Source organism: Malaclemys terrapin, chromosome 5 (assembly GCF_027887155.1).
Source record: "Malaclemys terrapin pileata isolate rMalTer1 chromosome 5, rMalTer1.hap1, whole genome shotgun sequence".
Lineage (NCBI taxonomy): Eukaryota > Metazoa > Chordata > Testudines > Emydidae > Malaclemys > Malaclemys terrapin.
The window spans coordinates 117,579,578-117,594,410 of NC_071509.1; the positions used below are offsets into that span (position 1 = coordinate 117,579,578).

Sequence of the window (14,833 nt, forward strand, 5' to 3'; positions counted from 1 at the left end):
GCCAGACACGCTGATGCGCCGATCCCCGCAGCCCCGCCCCCCAGAGCGCTGCTTTACCGTGTTATAGCCGAATTCCTGTTATAACGGGCCGCCTTATAGCGGGGTAGAGGTGTACTTCCCCTCCACCCCTAAAGTACTCTGACTTCTACATATGTAGTGTGTTTCTATTATGATCAGGGTTGCTATTCATTCATCTGTCCTCATGAGAACTATTTCTAGTATTTCAAGGTTTGAGAAGCTTCCTAGAGACTTTTAAAAAAAATATGAACACACTAAATGACTTGCGAGTTTATGTGTGGAAGAGATATTTTCATTTAATTTATTGAGATCAATTCAATGAAAATTATATTTTTTCCCTTTGTATTTCAACCATTCCCTATTTCCTTTCAGCTCCGGCTGCTGCAACTATTGAGGTTAAAACAGAAGGATGCAGTGGAATCCCTCCTCTCTGCCGATTCTTCCCACAGTGACTTCTAACACTCCAGAACGCTTGACGTGTTATGCGATACATTCACTCTGTCCTCATCATATAGCGGAGCTTGAGAAGTTTCCTAGAGACATTTATAAAATATGTGAACTGAGCATAAGACTTGTAAGATGATGAGGTGTAGAAAGATATTTTCATTTCATGTATTGACGTTAATAAAGGGAAACATTTATTTTTCCCTTTGTGTTTCAACCAACTCTCATTTCATTCCAGCTGAGGATGCAGTGACTACAGAGCTTAAAACAGTTGGAGGAAATTGTATCGTGCAGTGGATTCCCTCCTTTCTACTGATTTTTCCCACAGTGATTTCTAAGGCTCCAAAATGCTTGACCTTGTATTATGCAATACACTCACTCCACAATGACAGGTTTCAGAGTAGCAGCCGTGTTAGTCTGTATCCGCAAAAAGAACAGGAGTACTTGTGGCACCTTAGAGACTAACAAATTTATTAGAGCATTCTTAGTCTCTAAGGTGCCACAAGTACTCCTGTTCTTTTCACTCCATAATGAAATTCCAACTGTCCATATTACAATTTATGTGATAATACTCTGTTGATTTACTCAAAGTTTAAATTGCAAAATGAAGGATATCTATGCAAAAAAGTTACAAGAAAATTAAGAAAGGGTTAAACCTTAAACATTGTTGACATAATGCGTTTGCTATATATTTCTGTGGTTCAACTCTTCTCTGATCAAAATCTCATGTCTGAACTGTAACAGGCAGCTTAAGCACAGTATAACAGCATAACAAATATGAACTGGAAAAACTTTGCAAGAAAAAAAGATGTGCATAATTTTCCTCTAATGTCAGAACGAAGGGAGAGATTTCAGGTGGCCCCAAGGGGTTTTCAAGCCTCGAGTGTCTCTGAAGGGGAACGGCAAGGTGGCAATCTGGGAAATCTTCCTGCTGCTTTTGCAAAAATCTCTCTGAAACGACCTGAGGTGAGAGTTCCATTCAGATATTCCAACACAGACTCACCAGCAAGTTGGGCATGTGGAGACATGTTTGGTTGCAGTGATGGAAAATGGGACTCTCTGACCAGGAGGTAAGGACCATAGGCGTGCGCAGCACATTGCATTAGGGTGTGCACCCAGGGATTTTTTTTTTTTAAGGCGAACGTCATAAACGTCTGGGTGTGGGAGGGGGTGCTGTGTGCGGGAAGGGGCTCAGGGCAAGGGATTGGGGGGCTGAGGAGGGGGTGTGGGATGTATGAGGAGGCTCAGGGAAGGGGGTTGAGGTGCAAGAGGGGGCGGAGTGCAGCAGGGGGCTCAGGGCAGGGGTTCAGGGGGGGTGCAGTGTGCAGGAAGGGGCTCAGGGCAAGGGACTGGGACAGAGGAGGGTGTGGGATGTATGAGGGGGCTCAGGGAAGGGGCTTGGGGTACAGGAGGAGTGCGGAGTGCAGGAGGGGGCTCAGGGCAAGGGATTGGGATCCAGGGTGTGGCAGGGGTCTTAGGACAGGGAGTTGGGGTGCAGGAGAGGTGCGGCAGGGGGCTCAGGACAGGGAGTTGGGGTGCAGGAGGGGTACAGGGTGCAGGCAGGGGGCTCAGGGCAGGGGGTTGCGGGGCAAGGTGCAGGCAGGGGGCTCAGGGCAGGGGGTTGGGGGCTCAGGGCAGGGGGTTGGGGTGAGAGGTGCAGTCAGGGGGCTCAGGGCAGGGAGTTGGGATGCAGAAGGGGTGCAGGCAGGGGGTTCAGGGCAGGGGGTTGGGGGCAGGAGGGGGCTCAGGGCAGGGGGTTGCGGGGCAAGGTGCAGGTCGGGGGCTCAGGGCAGGGAGTTGTGGGGCAGGGGTTGGGGTGAGAGGTGCAGGCCGGGGGCTCAGGGCAGGGAGTTGTGGGGCAGGGGTTGGGGGACAAGGTGCAGGAAGGGGGCTCAGGACAGGGGGTTGGGGTGAGAGGTGCAGGCAGGGAGCTCAGGGCAGGGAGTTGGGATGCAGGAGGGGTACAGGGTGCAGGCAGGGGGTTCAGGGCAGGGGGCTGGGGTGAGAGGTGCAGGCAGGGGGCTCAGGGTAGGGAGTTGGGATGCAGGAGGGGTACAGGGTGCAGGCAGGGGGTTCAGGGCAGGTAGTTGGGGTGAGAGGTGCAGGCAGGGGGCTCAGGGCGGGGGTTGGGAGCTCAGGGCAGGGGGTTGGGGTGAGAGGTGCAGTCAGGGGGCTCAGGAAAGAGAGTTGGGATGCAGAAGGGGTACAGGCAGGGGGTTCAGGGCAGGGGGTTGGGGGCAGGAGGGGGCTCAGGGCAGGGGGTTGCGGGGCAAGGTGCAGGTCGGGGGCTCAGGGCAGGGAGTTGTGGGGCAGGGGTTGGGGTGAGAGGTGCAGGCCGGGGGCTCAGGGCAGGGAGTTGTGGGGCAGGGGTTGGGGGACAAGGTGCAGGAAGGGGGCTCAGGACAGGGGGTTGGGGTGAGAGGTGCAGGCCGGGGGCTCAGGGCAGGGAGTTGTGGGGTAGGGGTTGGGGGACAAGGTGCAGGAAGGGGGCTCAGGACAGGGGGTTGGGGTGAGAGGTGCAGGCAGGGGGCTCAGGAGAGGGAGTTGGGGTGCAGGAGGGTAGGCTGTTTGCAGGCAGGCCCGGGGCTGGGGATCTGGGCTCCCCCGCCCTGGCAGGCAGGCTCGGGGGCCGGGCTGGGCGCTTGGGGCCAGGCCGGGAAGAGGCAGCCAGGGTGGATCGCAGGGCGCCGAGCTGCTCCCAGGGCTGGACTCAAGCCCGAGGGTGCCGGGCCGGAGTCCCCGAACAGCGCCGGGGAGCGGAGCTCGCAGCCGGGCTGCGGGAGGGGGCCTGTGGGCCGGGCTCGCCCCCTGCCCCGGGCCTGCTGGGCTCAGGGGCGGCCTGACCCCCCGGGTGGTGCCCGGGCCCCTGGCCAGCGCGGGGAGCCGCAGGCGGGTTTGGGGCGCTGGAGGGGGGCAGCTGCCTTGGGGCGGGGAACTGGGGCAGCACCCGCGCGGGCCACCTTAAGCGGCTGTGTTGGTGCTGCCGGGTGGGAGGCTGCCAGGGAGCACATGGGGCTGTTAAAGCAGCCAGCCCAGCCCTGGGGAGGGGGAGCCCGGCTCAACGGGGTGCAGGCCGGGGGCTCAGGGCAGGGAGAGGGGGTGCAGGAGAGGTTCAGGCTTACCCGCAGCGGCGCGCTCCCCGCCTGCCAGGGCCCCATGCCGGGCCGCTCCCCGCAGCCCCGGGGGAGGGGCGGGGCAGCACAGGGCTCTGCACGCTGCCCTTGCCACGCCTCCAGGTACCTCCCCTGAAGCTCCCATTGGCCGCAGTTCCCCGTTCCCGGCCAATGGGAGCTTCGGGAGGCGGTGCCTAGAGCAACCCCTTAGCCCCAGAGACCTGCTGCCCTGATGGCTGCTTCGGAAAGCAGCGCGGGGCCTGCGGCACCACGGGGGGCAAATCCCGCGGGCCGGATGCAAAGCCCCGAGGGGCCAGATCCGGATCCGGCCCATGGGCATGAGGGTGTGTGCCCGGGCCCACCCCGTGCGCACGCCCATGGTAAGGACCTATAGTTTCCCAGGGTGAAAGGGAAGAGAGACCAATTTCTTTCATCAGAGACAAGCAGTTCAGCCTCAGTGCTAGCAGGAGAATCCATGTGGAATTATGGGGGTTTCAAATCTAGGACAAACTCACAAAGAAGTTTAGAAATTTAAATACCAACATTTTTAGAAGTACTAATCAAAATCAAGTAATATTTTATACAGGATTTAAAATGAGATGCGGTGGAATTTTAAAAGCTGTTACTATTTAGTCTATCTGTGCACTGTGACAATAGTTTCAGATCATTTTACGCCATTTGTAACAGGATCTTTATGTCAGTCATTTATTTATTGTTCCTATTTATGTAATTATCATAGGCATTTGTTTCTGATCAATAAATAATTATTTTATATAAAAGGGCAACCTATAGCAATAATGATTTGAATTAAATACCTATTGAACCAAAACGAAAAAAGGAGAAGAGAAAAGCCCTGTAATTGTTCAGCCTTAAAACCCCAATTCCAGAGAGTACTTATGCACGTGACTAACTTAAAGTACGTGAGCCATCCCACTGCTGTTAGTGCTCCAATCAGGAACATGCTTAAATACATTGATGAATCAGTGTCCCAGTTCACAATAATTCCATATTAAAAATAATAGTTACTGAATGATAATTAGCCTTTCCATTCAAACAGACCCCACACCACACCTGAACTCTGCCACCTTTTCCTATTCTACTTTTTACCAGGTTATTTTTCCCCAGAAAACCTTGGCCATTTGGATGTTTGGTGTAGTAGACGGTTGTATTGGAAGAGGCTAGATTGGTGCCCTTTCCCCCACTAAGCAAGAGTGCATGCATCCCTTAATACATATCAATTGTTAGTTTGTAATTAGCCTGTCCATACCCCATCCATCAGGTTTATGTGCATTCACATACCCTCTCCCCCCACCCAAATCAAATCAGGTTTGTATGTATCCAACACCTACGCACAATACACTTACTAGCACTGCCCCCACTATTAAGTTTGTGCTCGCATGCACTCTTATCAGGTTTGTGCCCCCACCGCCTGATCCCATTACCTTTGTGTGCACCAGATCCAATTCATTCTTGGGCATACACCACAAACAAAATTACATGTGAATAATGAGAGCAGGAAGAGGCCATTTTGTATTAGGATTATCAAAGTTTCTCTTTGTCACCTCTAAAATGCAGCTCCCCATTTGGTGGAATACATCAATCAGTTACTACTGGAATGGGGATGGGAGAGGCGGAGCAAGGGTGGAGTCGGGCCAGGGCTGGGGGTAGAGGGGGCTTGAGCACCCATCAGCGCCACTAGGGTCTGCGCCTCTGGGGGCTACCCCTTTTGCCCTCCCCCTACCGGCCTAAAATCAAGCTTGTGTGCTCATGGACTGCATGTTCCACCAACAGCCAGTTTTATGAGCACAGTGCGTCAAAATTTCAGTTGTAATGTGAATAATGACTAAAAGTTACGCTAAACCCAATAATTTAAAACTATTTGAAAAACAAAACAAAACTAGCCCTTAGACTGGACCTAGTGAGGATCTACCTCTCTACCAAATCTGGGTACGTAGACAGTATTCTGAAGAGTTGCTACTCAACCCTAGCACTGCCTAGGACAAATTTAAGCCAGACACTAAAACTGGAGATTTCTTATTGAAAAGTTTTTAAAAGAAGTCAAACAGCCACTACATTAAATGTTCCAATAGTATAAAAACAACTTGGGTGTGAGTTCTCACAATGATTGTCAATCTCCCTTTAGAGAAAAACCAGGAACATATTCCCCACAGGCAATCCCTTTTATAATGCAACCGAAAATACGGAGTTGCTAATAGGAGCCTCTGTACATTCAAAGTCAACAGATGGCGCCACTGCAGAAGCCTTTGCTTGTCTTTCCTCTGGGGTTCTAAAACAGTTTTGATGTGGGCCTAATCTTATAAAAATTGTTCTATGGACCCTTTCCTCACCTCTTCGAGATCAGGTAACACCTTCGTGGCAGGTACAGCAAATGCTTCCAAAGAAAAGTAGTACTAGGAACATATTGACAGTAATTTCAGTACTAGGAACGTGAGATCTGCCTGCTCACTGAAGACCACCATCAGGTCCTCCATGTGCCACCACCGATACATAAACCTCAACTTGGGACCTGCTGGTTTAGAGGCACGTACAAGGAGTTAACTCTGACAACAAATGCCTATCCTTTCTTATGGTGCAGGTTTTTTTCAGTAGCTGTGCCTATCGGTAGTAGTAGTTCTTTCCTGCTCAAGTCTCTCTGCCTTCTTTCATTCCTTGGTGGAGTGGAAACCTACAGGTTATATTGACAAAACACAATTACATTAAAATGAGAGCAAAAAACAAAAACAATAGACTGTATAAACAAGTCAAGGATTATAAACAGATTGGTTCACAACCTCCAAGATGTATCCCCCTCTCTGGTGGTACATGGCAGTAACAGAGCATGTGGGAGCCATACACATTCTTCTTCAAAGTCTAACTAAATCATTACCCCTATGGTGCAGAGGGGAACCTCCCGCCAATCATTCCATCACACTGTTTTTAAGCTGGGCTACATATAACAAATGAATTCGTTTCCTTAAGAAGCCATTGGGCGATTTCTATCATCTAGGATTTTAGGCCTTCCTGTGAGAAAGCCAACCTTAGGGGGATAAAAAGGGAGGAATACGCTACCACTAGATCCCCACTTAAGCTCGCCTTTATCCTACCATTGGTAGGTAGGAGGAAATAGTGACAGGTTTGTCTCCAGCTTTCATCCTAGAAAGAGATGAGGCTCTGGTTTCTGTACAGAACACAAGGTGTTTCCACACAACGTAATTTTTGTGCCACTGATATTGCAAGCTACGCCCACTAGAGCTGTGCTAGCACTGCCCCAGCCCAATGTGTGCATGCTCGCTAAAGGCCCCCCACGTGGATCATAACTGTACGAAGAACAATCCAAGAGAGAAGTATGTGCAAAAGCATCTTACTCCATGGCACCTCATCTCACTTCCATGTGGCACAAGTAAGAGTCCCGTGCAGATGGCTCTATCCCTGCACGAATCCTCTGCAGCAGGCTCTGAGCAATTTGTAACTAACTTTCCTCAAGCAAGAGACTAGCCGTTTGCATATATGCTGCAGGGGAGCTGGAACTAGGGGCACTGGGGTGCCCAGCATGAAGTGATATTAGCAAGCGAATGCACGGTTTCCATCATACATGGGGTTTACAGTGTTGTTCAATGGCTTTCAGCATCCCCACTATAAAAATTGTTCCAGACCCCTGAATTGCTGTTACCATAGGTGCCAACCCCTTGGGGGCTCCAGGGCTGGAGCGCCCACTGAAAAAAATTAGTGGGTGCTTAGCACCCACCGGCAGCCAGCTCCCTCCCTCCTTCCCTCCCAGAGCCTCCCACCCGCCACAATCAGCTGTTCCACGGCGTGCAGGAGGCGCTGGGAGGCAGAAAGAGGAGCAGGGATGAGGCACACTCGGAGGAGGGGACAGAAGGGGGTCAGACGAGGTGAGGAGGGGGTGGGGTGGGATGGGAAAAGGCAGGGCGGGGGTTGGGGAAGGGGTGAGGGCAGGACCTGGGGAGCAGCAGGGGGGCGGCAAGAGGCGGAGCGGGGGTGGGAGCTTAGGGGATGGGGGCGGGTGGGGCCGTGGGCAGAGTGAGGGGGGTTGAGTAGCCCTGGAACCCAGAGGAATCCGGCACCTGTGGCTGTTACTGTACAGATTTCCTGAAAAAGGTGATTTGGCTCCGCTCCCATTACCCTGTGTTTATTTTGTCACCTTAGCCTGTCCTAGTATTCACACTACTTATTTCCCTCTCTCCTCAACAGCTTCCCCTGAACTTCACCCTGGTGGGGAATACACATCTCCAACACCCCCAGAAAGTAACCGGAGAATGGGAAACATTGCAGCCATGGCTATCTGGGGGGTCTGGTAAGTCGGCCAGAGTGGTGGAGGTACAGAACGTCACAGCATGAAAATGTTATGTTTCTTCGGGCAGAATTAGACCCTCGCTAGCTGAGCACCATCTTTCGGAAACCGGCCATCGGCGGGCGCCCCCCTCTGGCCTGGCGGAAAGCCGACCAAAAGCCATATGGCTGCAGCTTTTTAAGGCCCAGCCGCCCTGGCCAGGCATTCCTTTTTTATGGCTGGAGAGTTCTGCTTCTGGGGCAGCAGCTTTCTGCTCACATACCCGATGGGATGTCTCTCCCCCTTTCCGTCAATCTGCATTGGCACCACACCCAGCCCTCTTCTGAAGCGTCAGTGAACACCGGAAAGAGCTTGTCAAAGTCCTGCTTTAACAGCACCGAGCCCTTGACCAGAGCCTCTTTCAGAGCACAGAGACCCCTCTGCCACTGCTTGGTCCAGACCACCTTATCTGGATTACCCTTCTTACATACATATCTCATCGCGGCGCTCCAGCCTCTGCTTTGCCCCTCCTGCCAACTCACAATCGGCCACCCGCTCCTCTTTCTCAGGCAGTGCCTGTCGCTGCTTCCCATCCGCCCTCCTCACGGTGCCTGCACCGCTTTTAGCCTCAGCCGCAGTCCCTCTCATGCCGCCATGTGGAAGCCTGGACCGAGCCCCCCGCCTCTGAGGTGCTTGCTTCATCTGGTCCCAACCATTCTGATGTTCCCGGGGTAGCGGGGTTCTACTGGCTGTGGGCAGCTCCTAGTGCCGCTTCTCCCCATTGAGCCCCCCTTTCCCTGAGGGCCTGGAGCAGTGTCAGAATTTCAAAGACCAGGGCCCCCGCCTGGGCATGTGGCCCTCTGCTCCTAAGCCCCGCCCCCGGATCGTGCCACCTCAGAGGTTCTCTCGGGCCCACCTCACAGTCGGCGCTCGCCGTCCTCTAACCTGAAGTCTCGCCTCAGTCTCGAGCTGACTCAGCCTCTCTCTCACACCGAACGCCCTCCCTCTTGAACCAATTCCCGCCCAGTCTGAGCCCCGCCCCCTGGTGGAGCCCCCTGTGGGCTCCGTCCAGCCCTTGTGTCTGCGACTAAGTTTTGGAGTCCTGGTGCCATGGCGGCAGGGCAGCGATGCACAGAGCTGCCTCCAGAGGTGCGAGGGGCGGATCTCACCTGTCAGGCTTCCCATGGCAGCCCCCGCACTGAGCCTGCCCTGGCCTCTTCCTACGGGGCAGGGGGAACCAAACCATCCCCTGCTGTCCCTCAGCAGTGCACAGAGCCTGCCTGCCCCTGCTTCCCCACTGTGCCAAGCTTGGCCCCATCCCTGCTGCTCAGGCTTTAGCACCAAGCCCACCATGGCTTCCCTCGTCCCCAGCAGCGCGGAGCCATCCCAGACTCTTTGGCAGAGCCCACCACCAGCCCAGGGAGGAGTTGGGCCACTCCCAGCCTTAGGCAGTGACTTCCCATTTGCACAGCCCGACTCCATTGACAGGAAAGAGAAACCAGGAGATAGCGACCCACATCCTCAAAGATGTTTGGGCCCTTCACTCCCATAATGGCTATGTACCTTGGAGGAGCTGGGCCAATATAGCCAAAAGATACAGCAAAAGCTTCTAGTGTAAAGAGACATCCCCTGCACAGGCATCAGAAAGGAAATGACCCGCACACTGAAATGTGCTGAGGTGCTATCTACACATCAGTATATTGAGTCCTGGAGGTTCTTCTTTTTATCCATAGAGGTTTAAATTAATCTTCTAGGCAAAGCACTTTCAACCTTGATTTAATTATAGGGATGTGTTTTATAGTACACAAAAATAAAGAGCTTGTAATTTTACAATTCTATCTACAAGAGACCAAATGTCATAACCCAGTACCTTAAACTTTAAACCATTCTAGAGTTACATGGAAATTCTGTTCTTTATTCCCCCTGAAGAAACCGAATATATAGGGTTTGTATGTGTGTTTGAATCTTTAGCGATAATAATCCCAGTAGACAGGCACCTCTGACCAAGAAAAGGGCCGCTCAGGAATGCAGCAGGGAAAGATCCTTCTACCCCTGGGGCAACTGTTCCAAACCCCCCAGAGTGAACACACACACACACACACATCCATATACCGGAAGAATATAGGAAAGGGAAATATTTCTTTCCACGGAGATGAAAGGAGAAAGATAACAGGGGGAAAGATGGGGGAAGCGGTAAAACAGGGTTGCGTTCATTACAAGGCCTCACTAGTACCACAGTCGGAAAGAGCTGGGGGGAGAACAGTAATTCTATTTTATAGAGGATTTTGCTATTTCAAAATCAGATTTCATTCTGATTTGGAATCATATTCAAAAATTTTGAAATTCTGTGTGAAATGGAATTGCTGATCTCCACTGAGCTCTAAAGCAGCCTTGTAGGCTGCCCCAAAGCTGGAGATCCTTGGAGCCTTACAAGACCTAGCTTCACTGTAGCACACCTGGTGGGCTGTCCTGGAGCCATGGACCCTAAGAGCCCTACCTGGCGAGGAGTCACGAGCCTGGCAGCTGGGGCTCCCGCAACTTTCAGGCTCCCAGCTTCCCATCAGCCCACCAGGCAGGCAGCTGAGGAGCTGGGAGCCTGGAAACCCAGGTTCCCCAGCAGCGTGCCACATGGTCTATCAAGGAGCCCGGCAGCTGAGCTGTCAGGAAGCCAAGCAAGTTTCTGATGGAATTCTGCCTGGCCGGCAAAGTTCCATTGGAAACATGCTTGGTTTCTGGTGGATTCTGTCAGAATTGACACAGTCCTGCAGTGTGTTTCAATTTCAACAAAAGAGCAAACTCTGGCAATTGTTTTTTTCTAACAAGCTCCGCTAATTAGCAATGGAGAGCAACACGACACAATAGTTTTAAACAATAAGACCATCATAGACAAATCAAACAGCAGGGAAGATAATTTTTAAATAGGCAGAAGGTATGGTAATTATTCAGTGGAAATGCAACCTGCACCAACGCAGTCTTTGAGAGGTTTAGCCAACTTTACATCAGGTTAACTAGCAGCAATCTATTCTATTGAATAGTCAGTCCTGACAGATCTTTTGTTTAGCTGTGGAAGCCCTTTCTTTTTCCAGGTACGCATGATGACTCTGGCTGAGGTATGCTAGAATGGTACTTTGCTGAATTAAAGCCCTCATCATCATACCATCGGGTTTCAGGTCTCTCATAGCGGGCCATTCATCCTCTAAGAAGGAAGAAGCCAGTGCACCTGCGACTCATCAGCTGCCTCTGAATTGGGTTTAAGTGAAGGGGGAAAGGGGCAAGTCAGAGTACCTGTAAACAGAGAAAAGACGACTATTGAATCTATTGAAGTCATGGAGTTCCCCTAGTGTAACTGCAGCTGCTGCACACTTCTTCACGGGCTTTTTCTACAGCAGGCAAACAATCACCTAATATTGAGTATTTGCTTTCCAAGTTGCCCACTTTTGAATAATAAATCATAGGGCAAGGGTAATAAATAAAAAGCACATCCCCATGCATATTTCAATGGAACAAAAAGCACCTGGTATAGGAGAAATGAATTAACAAATGCAAAGAGAGAGAGGCTGTTTCAATTCATTATGCACAAGAGAGTTTTCTTCACAGCATTAGGAAAATTAATGCCTCCATAGTGAATTATATCTTCATGCACCCTACCAAAGTTAATCTCTAGTTCTCTCCCACCCCTATAGAATCTCATTTTTAGTAAAAATTCTGTTTAGTGCTTGTAGATCTCAAAACACTTTACAAATGAGGTCAGTACAATCATCTCCCCTCCCCCACTTTTTTTTTTTTAAATGGAGGGGGACACTGGCACAGGGAGGCAAAGTGACCACCAAGTGACCCAGCAGCAGAGGCAGGAATAGAAACCAGGTCGCCTGAATCCCTGGCCAGTGCTCTAAACCACTAGACCACACTATCTCACATGTATTAGCATATTGAAAATTTAGTGCACCGTAAAAGTCAATTTCTGAGAAACTTGAGATTGAATTGAATATAAAAATATTACATTAATCTACTTTTTTAAAAATGTCTGAACGGGAAAGGTGCAGAAACCAGGGGACCTTGCTAGTTTTAGTCCAATCTTATCATAGCCACAATCATATATTGTGCTCAGGAAGTGAGCTTTAGGGCCTGCAGATCTCAAGCAATCTATAAGCCTGGGAACAGTGAAGGAACCAAACAAAGGCCTATTCTTGTGCACCTTAGAAGCTTTAGGAGGGCAACCTTATGCACCTAAGTGGCAGTGCGATCTCCATCCTCAAGATCACACTGCAGTCTGCCCAAAACGTGTGATCCAAGAGAAAAATCAAACTTGCACCACTAAAGGGTAGTTACTTCCAACGACCGCATTTAAAGGGTAAAAAGATGTTAATTAAATTAAACGTAACAATACCAAAATTCTTCACAAGTTTATCAGATTCCTTTTTGTTTAGCCAAAGAAAGAACTGAGACTATACTTGAATGTATACATTTTATTCATTGAATTACATAAGTAACAAATACATTCATAAATAAGGAGTTACAGAAAGCAAAGCAATGTGATATGACAATCAAAGTTCAATCCATGCATTTAACATGGGGTCGTTATCACACTTTTATCAAATAGGTATAATCAGAGCTAGATAATTCATTTCACACATCAGAAAGCGGCGATTTTAGCAAAATCATCTTAATACAGAACAGAATTAACTACCCAGTGTAAGTCCTTTAATACAGGTCATTGTTCAACACGGAATTGGCAGAAGTAGAAGTTTCCCACAATTATTACACTTTGAAAAGCTCAATAAGGTTTAAGGAATCCCCTAAAGCTGCAGAAATGCTACCCTCTTGAAAGTCTCTGGAGATATCTTTATTCTGCCTGGTCATCTTCATCCAAGATTTTGGAATTAGGAATGATAGTAAGAACTGAGGTAGCCAGGTGGGTCCTGCATCCTTGTTGAGCTAAAAATTCAAACCTCAGTGCTTTCAAACACCTACCCGAAATTAACTTTCACACCAATTAAATTGCACCAAACAGGCAACCTCAGCTTTGCCCTCTAAATACATCTACTAATGTACGGATACAAAAACATCTAGAATTGCCAACAATTCACACTAAACCAATACCAGAAAAACAGTCATAATCACAAAATACTGCACCTCCACCCAAATACCAAGACTTAACAGAAAAATACCTACCTAAAACATCCACATCATCATCCTTTGAATTCAATAAGCGTAAAGGACTACTAAAACACCACAACTGCCACTTCCACCAATGGACACAACTACTAAAAACACTCTCACTTCTGACACAATAGATGCAAAGTTAATTTTGAATGTGTGGTACACTTTGGTTGGTGTGACCGTTTAAGTAGAGCAGGTGTTTGAAAGTTGTGAAGTGCGGAGAGTAACTGCCAGTTGCCAAAACATTTAGTTTTGTTTGCTTCCTTTGAGAAATGTGTGAGAAATACACAAGTTAGGCGTTACCTGGAGTAAATGTTAATTTTCTGAACCTTAACTTTATTTGAAGAGTTTTGGGGGGAGAATTGGAGGGGAGGGGAGGATTCAAATGTATACCTTCCCTTAAGTGACATCTTTGCACTTCCAGTAGGAAATGATGATTTCTTAATAATAGGAAGTTATAATTCTATACAACTTGAGTGTTTAAGGTCCATGCATTTCAGATTCACAGTTATACCATGGTACTGACACTTCCTTCTTCTCCACTTCTGCTTCATGACGCCTGAATCAGAGAGAGGGAGCACAAGGAGTGTGTAAATGAGAACCGCTTTCGACAACGGTCCAAAACCGCCCCGGACACTCCCTTTCGGATCTTACCACCAATAGCATGTCAGGTCTCCAAGAGTCCAAGAAGTGAGTAGAAAGCAGGAGACTTGGCTGCAGAATTCCAGGCAAGTTGGAAGCGCTGTTGGAAGGGCCGGAACCCTTGACACAGTCTCATGGGGGCGCCAGAAATAGTAGCAGATGAGACCTGTACGCTGTTTACAGGGTGCTCATTCAGAGCAGTGGCTGCATTTGGCCAAGTGCCAAGAGACTAGAGGGCAGAGACCAGATCCCTGATTACAGGGCGGTTGTTGGCAGCAGGCTGTGAAGACAGCACGAGGCCAAGAGACCCAGAGGGCCTCGGAGACGCACACCCTAGTTACAGGGAGGTCAAGCTGCCCATGTTATGGTCATGATTCTAATCCCCCAGATTTCAAAAGTGAGATGCAACCTGTACCCTGACTACAGGGTGGTCGCTGGCATTAGCCAAAGAGGAGAGACCATAACCTGAATTACAGGAAGGTCAAGCTGTCAAAGTACCAAAGAGCTCGATATGTCCCATCCTAGAGAGGCTTGTGACATGGACCCTAATTACAGGGTTGTCACGCTGACTAATGGGGCAGAGCACGGCGTAAAGCCAAATGAGCAAGAGGGCAGAGATCCAGACCCCAGTTACAGGGCGGTCACATTGCTCAGTTTAACAAAGAGCTCAATGCCCCTCCAAAGACACGGGGAGGTGACTTGCACCCTGATTACAGGGCAGTCACATTCACCAACTCTATAACGGAGACCCAAAGGGCCTCGGAGACGCAAACCCTAGTTACAGGGAGGTCAAGCTGCCCATGTTATGGTCATGATTCTAATCCCCCAGATTTCAAAAGCGAGGTGCAACCTGTACCCTGATTACAGGGTGGTCGCTGGCATTAGCCAAATAGGGGAGACCATAACCTGAATTACAGGAAGGTCAAGCTGTCAAAGTACCAAAGAGCTCGATATGTCCCATCCTAGAGAGGCTTGTGACATGGACCCTAATTACAGGGTTGTCACGCTGACTAATGGGGCAGAGCACGGCGTAAAGCCAAATGAGCAAGAGGGCAGAGACCCAGACCCCAGTTACAGGGCGGTCACATTGCTCAGTTTAACAAAGAGCTCAATGCCCCTCCAAAGACACGGGGAGTTGACTTGCACCCTGATTACAGGGCAGTCA

At 49.8% G+C, this 14,833-nt stretch overlaps 1 long non-coding RNA gene across 1 annotated transcript; it reads right to left on the minus strand.

Annotated features, from left to right (window-relative positions):
* Positions 1 to 305: 305 nt before the first annotated feature.
* LOC128838144 (uncharacterized) lies at positions 306 to 4,317 on the minus strand. Its single transcript, XR_008445108.1, has 2 exons — positions 3,585 to 4,317; positions 306 to 551 (listed from the first exon to the last, which is right to left on the minus strand). It is a non-coding gene; the product is annotated as an uncharacterized LOC128838144 (long non-coding RNA).
* Positions 4,318 to 14,833: the final 10,516 nt, after the last annotated feature.